Below are 15,426 nucleotides of genomic sequence, written 5' to 3' on the forward strand. Positions count from 1 at the left end.
TAGGGTTAAAAAGGGAGATCTTGCTAGATGTGCTTCAGCTTCTCATTACGTGCAATACTGTCTACACAAAACCCCTATAATATTATGTCAATTGTAGGAAATACATTTGTTCCATAACTTCATAAATGTTTCATAAAGTAAAGGTAAAGGGTGTGTTACTATTAACTCTCTGTAGAGTGTGTGTGTCTGCAGTGAGTGTGTTTCTTCCTCGTGTATGAGGAAATATTACTGAAAGGTGACTAGCATAAAAAATATTTCCTTTCCATTCAAGTGGTGCCATGCTAAGTTGGCATGGGTTTGCCTTGGCGGTGGAGTGCGTGTGATAAACGTGCACTACTTCCCCCTCCACAGAGTGCGTGTGATAAACGTGCACTACTGCCCCCTCCACAGAGTGCGTGTGATAAACGTGCACTACTGCCCCCTCCACAGAGACCCGCATAACAACAACCACACGTTACGTCACCAGGCTCCTGTTGCATATTGAAGTCATATCTTTTCCTGACAGTTTTATGGGTGAGGGACACTATAAACCAGGGTGAGGGTGGGGTTGAAGGATGTGGTGTGTGGGTGACGAGCAAGCATTTGGGGAGTAGTCAGGAAAAAATTGAGGAGAAATATATTAGTGCCACATTTTTACAGGGGCAAGAAATTCCATCCGGCTCAAATGTGTTTTGGCGGGCGTCTTGGCCCCTTGTCAAACCCATGACTGTCACTGCGCCTCCTATTTCTGGAGGGGACCTGGATCCAGAGAGGGGCAAGCCCATTAGCAGTTAAAATTAGGGCGGCCCGGTTGTAACAACACACGCTTACTTCCAACAAAGGCGACGTGAGTGTCATGGTCATGTGCCATCCATCAGTACTGAGTCCTGTGATTCAGGAGACAGCTGGAGGGACAGGGCTGGCGATGTGGGGGACGGACGAGGTGTGGGGTGCAGTGTGTGTATGTGTCTGTATGTGTGTGTGTGTGTGCGGGGTAGGGGTGTGTAAGGGAATGTGTGTGGGTGTGTGAGGGGTAGCGGGGTATAGTGAGTGTGGGTCTAGGATGCAACAGGGTGTTTGTGTGTCTAGTAAATACAGGTAGTTTGTAATCGTCTGGCTATGGCCCCTGGCCTCTCTGGACTTTGAAACACGCCCATGGCCAATCAGATATCACCTGGCCCAAGTGGCACAGTGTACCCCTGGACCCCACATCACTGACTGATTACATCCTGACTGCTTATATCAGTGTCTCACAGTGGATAAAGTTCTGTGTGTGTCAATCTTTACATGCTTTGCCTTGTCTCTCCTATGACAGATTTCATTACAAAATCATTAGGAATGACGGCTGTCGTTCATACCGTCATAAGTGGGAGTTAGAAAAAATCCATTAATATTGAGTGCAAATCAAACTCAAAGTCGTAACAATGTCACACCTACAACTTTCGCTTCTGTACTGTATCTGTCCTCTGCACAGTACAGCTACCAGTGAATGGTACTATTTTTGTGAGGAAAATATCTGCAAGGACGAGGAGAGATGGAGAGATATTTCCTCATTGGCTGCAACAAGGCGGTAGAAATATATACAATTAAACACAATGCAACCGGACTGATTTGATTGAGTTTAAAAGGTTGTGCAGACCGAATGGGCAGGCTTGTCCTTGCACTCTGAATCCCCCATTGTGGCCCTCATTTCAACACCTCTTTTATCCTGGGCCATTAGGAGCAGAAGACAGGATACCTTGAGAAGAGAATCTCTCTCTGTTCAATACTGTTATGTCCCTAGGTTAGCATCCAGTGGTAACTTTGAAAAAGCACTTATTGGTAAATGGAATCTAACTTGAGTTGAAAAACCTTTATAAAACTGTTCTTTACCAGTTGAAGAGAAAGTCCTCGGACACAAGGTTATAATGATGATGGATCTGGGAAGTACACGTTTTCAGATATTAATGTAAAACACTACAAAAGTGATTAATTCAATTATAAATCTGCATGACTTTACCTGCTTGGTAAATATGTATATATATATATATATATATATATATTAAACTGATCAAAAAACATAATATCTATAAAATATATATTGTACTTTAAAAAAAAACGTTTGTTTTGATTCTGTACATGTTCACATGATATGATATTGTATGGTACAACAACAGATTTCTATACTGAACAAAAACAAAAATGCAACATGCAACAATTTGAGATATTTTACTGAGTAACAGTTCATTTAAGGAAATCAGTCCATTTAAATATATTCATTAGGCCCTAATCTATGGATTTCACATGACTGAGCAGGGGCGCAGCCATGGGTGGGCCTGGGAGGGCATAGGCCCGGGACGGCATAGGCCCACCCACTGGGGAACCAGGCCCAGACAATCAGAATTCGTTTTTCCTCACAAAAGGGCTTTATTACAGACAGAAATACTCCTCAGTTTCATCAGCTGTCCGGGTGGCTGGTCTCAGACGATCCAGCAGTTAAAGAAGATGGATGTGGAGGTCCTCGGCTGCCGTGGTTACACGTGGTCTGGGGTTATGAGGCCGATTGGAGGTACTGACAGATTCTCTAAAACGACATTGGAGGCAGCTTATGGTAGAGACATTAACATTCAATTATTTGGCAACAGTTCTGGTGGAAATTCCTGCCGTCAGCATGCCATTGGCACGCTCCCTCAAAACTTAAGACTTCTTTGGTAATGTGTTGTGTGACAAAACTTCACATTTTGGAGTGGCCTTTTATTGTCCCCAGCACAAGGTGCACCTTTGTTATGATCATGCTGTTTAATCATCTTCTTGATATTCCACACCTGTCAGGTGTATGGATTATCTTGGCAAAGGATAAATGCACACTAACAGGGATGTAAACAAATGTATGCACAACATTTGTGAGAAATAAGCTTTTTGTGCATATGGAATATTTCTGGGATCTTTTATTTCAGCTCATGAAAGATGGTACCAACACTTTACATGTTGCATTTATATATATTTGTTCAGTATAAATGGGTGTCTAAATGCCCATAGAATTGAAGAAGCCCACTGAAGGCCACTGGCAATCCATGTGCTGGAATTTGGGCTTGGCTACATCAGTTCGGTCACACTTGTGGCTTATTTATAGGGGCCACCGCGGACTGATGAGGCAAACCCACTGCTGTCTGTCCACTCTCCTTGTTTTCGCATGACTTAGTTTGCAGACATGGCCAACTGAACGTGAACGCAAGACCACAACCCCCCCCCCCCCCCCTTGGACAAACCAAACGTCTTACCTTACACACCATGTGACATATCTCTCTAGAAAGCTAAAGGACTGAAGAAACGTTATTTTACTTTTATGTTAAGATTCCAGGATATACAATAGGTGAAACATGGAACATACTGTATGCAGGACTGGGGTTTGAGTTGAACCCAGTTAGGATCATGGCTAGAAAGCTCGGAATCTATCATATGATACATACATATTATAGCTTCCGAGCTTTCTAGCCAGGATCCTAACTGGGTTCAACTCAAACCCCAGTCCTGCATGGGATAAACAGGAGTGATAATGCACACAGCCCAAGAACATTTGAAAATATGAAAGACAACTGCTGACAGCAAAATCTGATTAACCGAAAAGCATTTCTGAGGGACGTTGCACCAGAGCGTTGCACAGTGGGCCCTTTTCACAGCCACCCTGTCTGGGTGGTGATAGAGGCAGCTGTCCCATCTTTTTTGCCCTTCTCTGTTGGCCATTAATTTCCCACAAAGGCCCGAAGTGACAGCTCCCTCATAGTGACCATACTTGGAAACAAGGTGCATGACAGACATGGGGAGAATGGAATACACAACTTGGGTGCACAACAACATGTGCATGACAGCTACCCCCTTGTACAAGCAGGTCACCCTTGACCTGCTTGTAAAAACATTAAATGATGTTATATTTTGTATGTGAATGGTGAGGGGAATTTATGTATTACAGAGTGTAACGGTGTCAATCATCAAACTTGACATATTGCCTTTACATTTGAACAGGTTAAAGGGCTTTTTTGTAGGCCTGCATGTTCACTGAAATGTATTCTCAATGTATTTAGTCATTTATTTTATTATTTGAATTGTGAGTTTAATATTAATAACTTTCATGGTGTGTACAATAATGAGGGTACTGTCCAAGAATTTGAATACTCAAGGTTGGACTTTCACCATGAACACATATTTTTTGGCAAATTCCATTTATTTATTATAATTTAACATCTACATTTCAGTTTAAATGCATATTTAATATAGGTCTACTAACAGTTGCAAAGATATTGCAATGAACTAATATTGAGAATATTCTGAGAGGGGGGGCTCTCTACATAATGGTAATTTAACCATTATCCTATTTGTTTAAAATGCCATATTTTGTCAGCAAGACACATCAATTAATTCAGGCTACAATAGTGTAGACCCAATGACAATCGTCGAATGTCATTAAACATTTTGGTGTTTTGTAACAGATGTCTCTTTCCATTCATCAAATGGCGCCAGTGCACAGTGCACTGTTTGGATGCTGGAATTATTTTGGAGTGGACCAACATGCGCAGGTGGCCTATTTTTTTAAGTGATTCGTTTAACAATAAGATGAAAACGTCATGAATTGTTCATGCCAAATTAAAAGGTAATTCATTTTTTGTTGTTAAATTTCCACAGAGATCCCGTGAAAAAAATATAGACCTATGATTGTCACAGGTATAATTCGCACTCCGCATATTTCTATTAATTTCTAGGAATATTCATCATAGCAGTTGGGTTTTTAACTACTCTCCCAGCTATGTAAATGAGATATGTTAATTAATGGTTTCTTTCATCACATGAAGTGCAAACCAAGTATGCCATCTATGTCTACCTAGGCCTCTGTTTATGATGAGAGTGTGCCAAGCATTCAGACTAAATGAAAATATACACTACAAGAACCATCCCAGGCATCTCCCATAACAAGCTGCAGAAACTCTCTAAAGCATTGCTGCTATGTTGTGGGGAATCTTGAGAATCTTAAGCTTAAACCACCATGCTTCCCAGCCTTCAGCAGGACCTACGGGGTTACGGGGATCAGATCAGCGTAGCAGTCCACTCTCACGATTATACTTTTTCCGGGATCTAGATTCTTGCCCACAACCACCGACACGGCACAGAGAGCGAGGCAGGCACCGGAGGCTGGAAAGGGATTTGCTGTAATTAGTCATGAGGGAGAATATTCTATCTATCTATCTATCTATCTATCTATCTATCTATCTATCTATCTATCTATCTATCTATCTATCTATCTATCTGTCTGTCTGTCTGTCTGTCTGTCTGTCTGTCTGTCTGTCTGTCTGTCTGTCTGTCTGTCTGTCTGTCTGTCTGTCTGTCTGTCTGTCTGTCTGTCTGTCTGTCTGTCTGTCTGTACAGTAGGTGTTTTTGTGTGGTCTCTCTCCCCCTGTAGAGTGGCAAATCTCCCCCGTCTCCCCTGTTCCACTTAACACTCCCCATATGTGTCCTGAAGGGTGGACGGGTGGCTTAAGATTCACTTAAATGATGGTTTGGAGGAATGGGGTAACAAAACAGTAATGATTGTCAAATCTGTGGGAAATACTTCAGAATAATGGTCTGGTCTGGCGCTCTCCTCTCAGAAATGTTACAGTTATGCCTTTAGTGTTAAACAGTGTTGCATTTGCAAGATCATATTCTGCATGACACAAATTCCTGATTCCTGTGGTGTCTCAATAAAACTGGACACATCTTGTAAACAAGGAATTTGTCTGTTTAAAGGATGGGAGGGAAAATGTATGATATATTTTAGTGGTGCTGAGAAATGTGAATAACCTAAAGAATCATTGGATCTATGCTGCTACTGCTATACTTTATGTAAACCACTTTATGTTACCACATCATTTCCTACAGCACGTTGTAAATAAATAAGCCACATCCATACTTATGGAAAACTAATCACCAAACCACCAGGGCTTATCATCCATGACCTTTGAGTGCTAAAGCGACGGGAAATCAGAGAGAAATGTGGCCAAAAACTATCACCCCTATCTGTCACAATGTCAAGTCATAACTGTTGGACTTGTCTCCTTGGACTTGATCACATTTCATTTCAATATTTAGCAAAGCCCTTTTATGTCAGTACCTTGGGTCCTGTGACCAGCAGGGCCATCATATTGCAGTATTTCAGGATGAGGTCAGAGTCTTTTTCATTGCGCAGCGGTCTGCCAATTTCTCGACACCTGCCTTAAAAGTGACAGCTCTATGGGCGTCCCCATGAATCAACGGTCATGTGGCCACATCTCAACGGTCCAGGACAGGCACCAAGTTAGAAACGTCCCTGTAACCCTAGTAGGACAGCTGAAAAAGAGTACGAAGAAACGGACTAAGGGCTGGAGGAGGGTGGGGGGTGGACGGTTATTTGGAGGTTGAGGTCAGCAAAGGGTTTTGAGGGGCGCATGGAGATTGTGAAATGAGAACAAGGGATGTGCTGACTTTTTGGGAACAAATGTATGGAAGCCGATTTCTGCCACCAGATTAAAAAATATATATATAGATACTATCTGGACATTTTTTGATAGTATCGACATCGAAATTATTAGATACTATCTCCAAATATCGAGATACTGTTTCTTTATTTGTATCATTGTGTGGTGACTTCAGAGGGGGCACCACAGGTCCCAAAGTGGTGTTGGTGGTGGTGGTGGGGCCTAACCTAACAAGGTAAAACTCTGGACCCTAGTAATTAACATAGTTCACAGGAAATAGTAACAAATCAGCCGTAAAATAGATTTATATTGGCTATGATGGGATCAGATTTTTTCTAATCAGGTCATGTAGTTACAAAAAACTAGACAGCAACTGCAATTGGACAATAGAACTTACAACGCTGAGCTTGTTTTATGCAGGGTTGCATCGTGTAGGCCTTTGCATCTGTAATTACGTAAAAAGTTACTCAAACACTATGTCATCACCATTGATTGATTCATTTCAGTCAATCATTCTGGATTGAGAAGGTGTAGGTATATGTACTCAATGTATTTACTAAAATATTGGCACTACTCTCCACAGAATATAAACAACATTTGTCTTAACAAAATAAATAGGCATATTTCAGGCTATAAATACATAGCTTAGGCTATAAATACATGATGTTACCGCTTCGCTTCCACTGGCAAGATGGGATCAGAGAGCATAGGCTTCTCAAGGCTGCCTGCAGCTGTGGTTGTTATCCGTAGGCTACAGTTGATCAGACTGAAGCACAGATTAATTGTACTAGAGTTGACAAATCATGAAGCAAATCAGTTTAAACAACAATACTTTGTCCCTCTTTTCAACGCTTTTGTGGCAATATTTGTTATTAAACCAGCTCACCACACGTTTGCCGGCAGCCCTGCTGGGCTGATCTCTGCTACGTGGATAGATGGAAATCGCCACTTAACGCCACTAACAATTTCAACTTAGTATCTCAAAAATGTTTGGATAGTATCTCAACACTCCCTAGTCCTTGCCGATGACAAGCATACCCATAACATGATGCACCCACCACCATGCTTGAAAATATGGAAAGTAGTTGCTGTGTTGGATTTGCCCCAAATATAGCACATTCAGGACAAAAAGTTAATTAATTTGGCAATTATTTTTGCAGTATTACTTGTTAAGTGCCTTGTTGCACACAGGCTGCATGTTTAGGAATATATTATATTACATTTTTATTCAGGCTTCCTTCTTTTCACTCTGTCTTTTAGGTTAGGACTGTGTAGTAACTACAATGCTGTCTCCATAGGGGAACCCTTTTTGGTTATAGGTAGATCTCTTTTGGGTTCCATGTAGAACCATCCGTGTAAAGGGTTCTACATGGAACTTAAAAGGGTTCTATCTGAATCCAAAATCGTTCTACCTGGAAGCAAAAAGGGTTATTCAAAGGGTTCTCCTATGGGGATAGCCGAATAACACTTTTAGGTTCTAGATAGCACCTTTTTTTCCAAGAATGTAGTGACTGGGTGTATTGATACACCATTTGATACACCATTTAAAGCCTATTTTTTTATTTTATTTAACTAGGCAAGTCAGTTAAGAACAAATTCTTATTTACAATGACGACCTACCAAAAGGCAAAAGGCCTCCTGTGGGGAAGGGGGCCTGGGGTGAAAAAAATAAACAAATAAATGCAATATAAATATAGGACAAAAATATAAATATAGGACAATTAATATCTTTACCATGCTCAAAGTGTCAGATTTTTTATTTTTTTATCTACCAATCGGTGCCCTTCTTTGCATAGCATTGGAAAAGCCCCCTGGTCTTTGTGGTTGAATCTGTGCTTGAAATATACTACTCGACTGAGGGACCTAACAGATAATTGTATGTGTGTGGTACAAAGATGGGGTAATCATTAAAAAATCATTTAAACACAGAGTGAATCAGTGCAACTAATTATATGATTTGTTAAACAAATTTAGATTTCTGAAATTATTTAGGCTTGCCATAACAAAGGGGTTGAATAATTATATAGCCAAGTCATTTTAGTTATTATTCTTTTAATTCATTTGTAAAAATGAATAGAATTTTCGATGAACTTTGACAGTACGAGGTATTTTGTGTCACAATTATATCCATTTCAATCACACTTTTTAACACAACAAAATGTGAAAAAATAAAAGGTGAACACTGTAGGTTACTGTAATTCTAGTTAAATATTATTACAGATATTAACATAAAATAATGAGAACAACCCTTAATTACATACAGAGTTTTTTTCATTATCGAGCTCCACCATCATTCCATTTACAGTGGCCCAAATTGTCCTTGATTAGCAGAATAGTTACCTCAGATAAAGAGATAAAGAGAGATGGGCGAATACATTCCAGTTGCCTGGGCACTTGTTAAAGAATATATTACAGTTGCTCAGGGGGCAGTCTGAAGTATTCATCTGTTAGAAGTCACACAGGTCATTTATTCTGTCGCTATAACACATGTAATTATGCAGGCCAAAATACAGCATATGAAAAACATTGTTCACATTTTAGCTTTGCTCCTTTTTGGATGGCTAAAGTTTTTTGTTATTAGCCAGCGTCTCAGTATCGTTGGCCCAGCATCTCCTTAATTAAACACCTCCTCATATCTGCTAATTAAGAATCATTCAGCCTCTTTCAGTGTCCAGCTGGAAAGAAAAGGACTGTCTTCCTATTTCTTTTGCAGCGCTACATTTTTCCACCATCTCTAAAGACTTTAATTGAATGCTCATATAATGCTAGCGCCTTAAGGTGACACAAGGGCCCGAGGAGGGAAGGCATGCTTGGTGATGAAAAGATCCACACAGGTCCTAGGAGACATAAATTGGCTCGTTAAGAGGAGAAAGATCAGTATGCAACATATTCCTCTTATTCACATTGAAAATAGACAGGTGCAAATAGAAAACAATTAAATCCCTCTGGTGTTTGTACACAGACCAGCCACACAATGGATTTCTATCATTTTCTTTTGGTTTTCAGATTTGTTTAATTGTAGCTGAGGAGGATGCTTGCCATGGATGGTGAAAAAATATGTACTCCTCAGTCTCCAAGGCCATTGTCTCATATTCTCTGAATGGGGGAGGAGAGGTGAGGTGCCAAACAACGCTGACACAAACTGAAAAAAAATGGGTTGTTTATGAATTTGAAGGACCAATAAAAAGGGATAAAAAATGTAGGTGCTGGATTTTAGGCCGGTATTAACCACGGGGTGTCCGTTCATAACACGAGGAAGCAGTAGTTCCATTTCAAGGGGTTGATGAAGAGCCACACACACACATACAACACTACTCTCTCTGATACTAATTGTGGTTCTGTGAAGAAAAGAGGAGAACTTAGGCTATGGCACAGTTGGGAAAATATATGCCTATTTGCATGTCAACAACTAAACAGGCTATGTGGACCCAAACACATGCTAGGTGCACGAATAACAATAGAGCAATGTAGAAATATCTATACACTATAAAACATAATAAGCATGAGCAATCTACAACCGAAAATAACCTAGCACCACAGACAAATGCTAACAAATGCCAATCTCTATTAAGCATGCAAAATAGTAATGCATTCTAGATGACAATGCTAATGCTAACGCTAGCGGGAGTACACAAGCTAGCTAGCTAGCAAGTTTCAGTCTCTGGGTAGGCCACCTGTGGGACTGACGAGTCTGGCCACTACATGAGAAGAGAGTTAGGAGTGATTGGATCCGGATCCGCGATGTCTGGCTACACATATCCCAAAGGCTTGGAGTTCAAGATCCCTTCTATTTCGATTTGGACAGTCCTCAGCACCTCTTCGGAGATGGTCTGCGCACCAAGGGTGGTTTGCAGGGCAGTCTTGATGGATCTGATCTCCCTGACATCCTCCAAAGTGTTGTGCACTTGGTGGATTGAAGGCGAAGCAAATCGTCTGACTGGCTAAATGTTCCTGGAGCTGTGGGTGGAGAGTCATGAAGGCCTCCTGTAGCTCTCGCTCCCCTCCCTTGAAATTTGTTCCTCGATCAGACATGATCTCAAATGGCTTTCCTCTTCGAGCGATAAAGCGTCTCAACACCATTAGGAATGAATCGGAACCCATGTTTGTCAGTAGATCCACTTCTACAGCCCGGGTGGTCATGCACTTAAAGATGAAGCCCCATCTCTTAAATGTTTTTTTCTGCCAATCATGATGATATACAGTCTAAAGCAGCCCATGCCCGTAGAATCAAATGTGGGCTTGTGGAGCCGCAGTCGGACTGGAGGCAGGTCAGCCATCCTAGGTTGGCCTCACCACTTCCTGCATTTGGTGCCATTCGGTGCCAAGCTGAAAACGGCGAATGGCTGCCCTCCCTCTCAGTATCCAGAACCTTGAACGTAACTCAGCAAACACCCTCTCTGGGCTTGGGTGCCTCAGCTGCTAATCATATTTCTTGATCAGCAACCTGGTGAGAGGATGGCCTGGGTCTAGAACTACTGGGTGAAGAACGTCAAGGCACAGCTGTTCACACCTTCAAAGGCGACCTCCAACACGAATCAGTCCGGTGTCGTTGTCAAACTCTGGGGCCAGCGTCACCAGACGGCTGCTCAGAGGGATTGGCTTGCCTGCTTCTAGTAGGGAGAGTTCTTCTGGGAAGCTCTCAGACCGAGCATGTCTGAGTATTTTGAGTTCTGCTTGCTTGAAATCGTTGGCTGAAGGGCTTTCAGCCCCGTGTAGCAACTGCACTGTGGCTTCCACCAGCTCATGGAAAGTGTTGAACTGGGCAACATCAGGAAGAAACGACTTGGTGTCCGCTGACAGGGGTCCACAGAAGATAGGCTTCCGCAGCTCCTCTGTTTCATCAGGAGGTACATGGTCTGGTCTTCTCGGCCAGCACGACTGGGCCTACCACAGGAAAGGAGGAACTTTACTCCAACGGTTGTGTTCTGAAAGCTGAGACAGTTTCTTGTCGCTTGTGATATTGTCAGCCGGATTTCTACCCGTGTCCACGTAACGCCAGGCCTGGGGTTCCTGTATTTAAACGTCTCTTGTGGCTACAAATACTTTGTACCTGCAGGAGTCTGACTGGAGCCAGGTTAAGACTGTTGTAGAATCCGACCAGTACGTGACCTCATGGATTTCCAGGGTGAGTTATTTTCTTAAGGCCACAGCCAGCTGGGCACCGGTGAGTGCAGTGCAGAGCTTGAGTCTTGGCATCAACTGTTGTCGTTCCGGGGCCACTCTTGATCTTGCTGCAAGGAATGCCACTTGGATCCGTCCATTGGTGTCTTCAGTATGGAGGTACGCGACGGCACTGTACGCACGTTCTGAGGCATCACTGAAGACGTGAACACTTCTTGTGCTGGTTGGGAGATCCATGTCAGGGCTGACGTAACACCTTGGCAGTATGACCTGAGATAGCTGTGGAAGTTTGTTATTTCAAATAAGCTAACTTGGAGAAGATCTTCAGGTAGGTCTGGGTCATCCCACCCTCTTTTCTTATTCCAGAGCCTCTGGACCACAACCTTGGCCCAAGTGGTGTATGGGACGATGAAGCCGAGTGGATCGCACTGGCTGTCAAGGATCCAATATATGTTGCGTGTGGTGGGTTCAACTTTCTCCATGTGACCTTGCTTGTAGCCAAGAGTGTCAGATAGACATTGCCATCGTATCGTAATCCAAGGGTGTGCTCTTGCGGTTCCATGCCATCCTGGGTGAACCACAGCTCACTGCTCTGAACTAATTTTAATTTATTTTACCTTTATTTAACTAGGCAAGTCAGTTAAGAACAAATTCTTATTTTCAATGACAGCCTAGGAACAGTGGGTTAACTACCTGTTCAGGGGCAGAATGACAGATTTGTACCTTGTCAGCTCGGGGGTTTGAACTTGCAACCTTCCAATTACTAGTCCAACGCTCTAACCACTAGGCTACCCTGCCGCCCCTAAATTCTTGAGGTAGGTGGTCGATGCTGTAAGGTTGCTGACCCACTTTCCGAGATCGAATCCTCCCTCAGTAAGAAGGTGCTTCAGCTTGTCCACCAGTTTCTTGGCTTCATCCGCAGAGGGGAGGATTTGTAGACAGTTGTATACATAGAAATAGCGTTCTACAGAAAAGTGAACATCTTCTTTGGGCTCACTGTGGTCGAACACATGCTTCTGAAGGGTAAACGTGGCACAGCCATCACTAGCTGGCTACCACCCGGTTACTCAACCCTGCACCTTAGAGACTGCTGCTCTATGTACACAGACATGGAATCACTGGTCACTTTAATAATGTAACACTAGTCACTTTAAACATACTGCTTTACTCGTTTCATATGTATATACTTTTTTCTATTCTACTGTATTTTGGTCATTGCCACTCCGACATTGAGGACAGAGAGAGCTCTGCAGTGTTGATTTATGACATTTGAATGTGCATTAGATGGCAACACGATCATCAAGTGTTTTAGTACTATATCTCTTGACACAATGATGAAAATAATCATGGCCTCTAAACCTTCAAGCTGCATACTGGACCCTATTCCAACTAAACTACTGAAAGAGCTGCTTCCTGTGCTTGGCCCTCCTATGTTGAACACAATAAACGGCTCTCTATCCACCGGATGTGTACCAAACTCACTAAAAGGGGCAGTAATAAAGCCTCCCCTCAAAAAGCCAAACCTTGACCAAGAAAATATAAAAAACTATCGGCCTATATCAAATCTTCCATTCCTCTCAACATTTTTAGATAACGCTGTTGCGCAGCCTAGCCAGTCTCCAGATTACAAACCCATAGAAAATCTTTGGAGGGAGTTGAAAGTCCGTGTTGCCCAGCAACAGCCCCAAAACATCACTGCTCTAGAGGAGATCTGCATGGAGGAATGGGCCAAAATACCAGCAACAGTGTGTGAAAACCTTGTGAAGACTTACAGAAAACGTTTGACCTCTGTCATTGCCAACAAATGGTATATAACAAAGTATTGAGATAAACTTTTGTTCTTGACCAAATACTTATTTTCCACCATAATTTGCAAATAAATTCATTAAAAATCCTACAATGTGATTTTCTGGATTTTCTTCCCTCATTTTATCTGTCATAGTTGAAGTGTACCTATGATGAAAATTACAGGCCTCTCTCATCTTTTTAAGTGGGAGAACTTGCACAATTGGTGGCTGACTAAATACTTTTTTGCCCCACTGTACCTACACGTACGCTATGGTCACAAGACGCAGGCCTCCTAATTGTCCCTAGAATTTCTAAGCAAACAGCTGGAGGCAGGGCTTTCTCCTATAGAGCTCCATTTTTATGGAATGGTCTGTCTACCCATGTGAGAGACGCAAACTCGTTCTCAACCTTTAAGTCTTTACTGAAGACTCATCTCTTCAGTGGGTCATATGATTGAGTCTATTCTGGCTCAGGAGTGTGAAGGTGAATGGAAAGGCTCTGGAGAAACGAACCGCCCTTGCTGTCTCTGCCTGGCCGGTTCCCCTTTTTCCACTGGGATTATCTGCCTCTAACCCTATTACAGGGGCTGAGTCACTGGCTTACTAGGGCTCTTTCATACCGTCCCTAGGAGGGGTGCGTCACTTGAGTGGGTTGAGTCACTGATGTGATCTTCCTGTCTGGGTTGGCGCCCCCCCCTTGGGTTGTGCCGTGGCAGAGATCTTTGTGGGCTATACTCGGCCTTGTCTCAGGATGGTAAGTTGGTGGTTGAAGATATCCCTCTTAGTGGTGTGCTTTGGCAAATTGGGTGGGGTTATATCCTTCCTGTTTGGCCCTGTCCGGGGGTGTCATCGGATGGGGCCACAGTGTCTCCTGATCCCTCCTGTCTCAGCCTCCAGTATTTATGCTGCAGTAGTGCTGCAGTGTCGGGGGGCTAGGGTCAGTTTGTTATATCTGGAGTACTTCTCCTGTCCTATCCGTTGTCCTGTGGGAATTTAAGTATGCTCTCTCTAATTCTCTCTTTCTTTCTCTCTCTCGGAGGACCTGAGCCCTAGGACCATGCCTCAGGTCTACCTGACATGATGACTCCTTGCTGTCCCCAGTCCACCTGGCCGTGCTGCTGCTCCAGTTTCAACTGTTCTGCCTGTGATTATTATTATTTGACCATGCTGGTCATTTATGAACATTTGAACATCTTGGCCATGTTCTGTTATAATCTCCACCCGGCACAGCCAGAAGAGGACTGGCCACCCCACATAGCCTGGTTCCTCTCTAGGTTTCTTCCTAGGTTTTGGCCTTTCGTAGGGAGTTTTTCCTAGCCACCGTGCTTCTACACCGGCATTGCTTGCTGTTTGAGGTTTTAGGCTGGGTTTCTGTACAGCACTTTGAGATATCAGCTGATGTACGAAGGGCTATATAAATACATTTGATTTGATATTGTACAGCAATGTCATTAGGTAACATGAATACAAAGCCAGCGAGAGGTGGTTAGAATAGGATGGGAGGCCAAGAGCCTGTTAACCAATAGAGAGTCAGAGGCACTAGTGTGGGAACAAACATAGACTGTCCCACAGTTGGGTAAACAAGAACATTCATAGTCAACAGAGCATGAAGGAGTCATGAGGCAAATAGCATAAAGCACAAGAAAAAAATATAACAACTTGGGGCTAGCCATTGTAAGTTCAGAGTCACTCGCTCCAACAGTTTGTGTGTACTGGAGGCGAGCGAAAGCTCGGAGCGAGAGGGGAGTGTGGTGGGGGTACCTGTACCAGACAGGGGGAGACAGGCCAGGGCAGACAGTGAACAGATCGCCAGGTGGAATCCAAGCAGCAGTGCAGCAGGCAACGGGAGTAGGTGTCACACCCACTTGGGAGAAGCTTTTTTTTGGAGGCCTCTGGATTTGGGAGGGGTAGGCTGTGAGAGACTCCTGCCATTGTAGAGCTCAAAGGCTTTGACACCTCTCACTTCACACCTCAGTGATAATTGAAGTTATCTGTTCTGTCCTAGCAAGCTTGGCAGCCTTAACTTAAATTAAAATATATCATTGTAATGTACTTCTTGGCTTTCAAAATAGCAT

This window comes from Oncorhynchus nerka, linkage group LG24 (genome assembly GCF_034236695.1).
Source record: "Oncorhynchus nerka isolate Pitt River linkage group LG24, Oner_Uvic_2.0, whole genome shotgun sequence".
Taxonomy (NCBI): Eukaryota; Metazoa; Chordata; class Actinopteri; order Salmoniformes; family Salmonidae; genus Oncorhynchus; species Oncorhynchus nerka.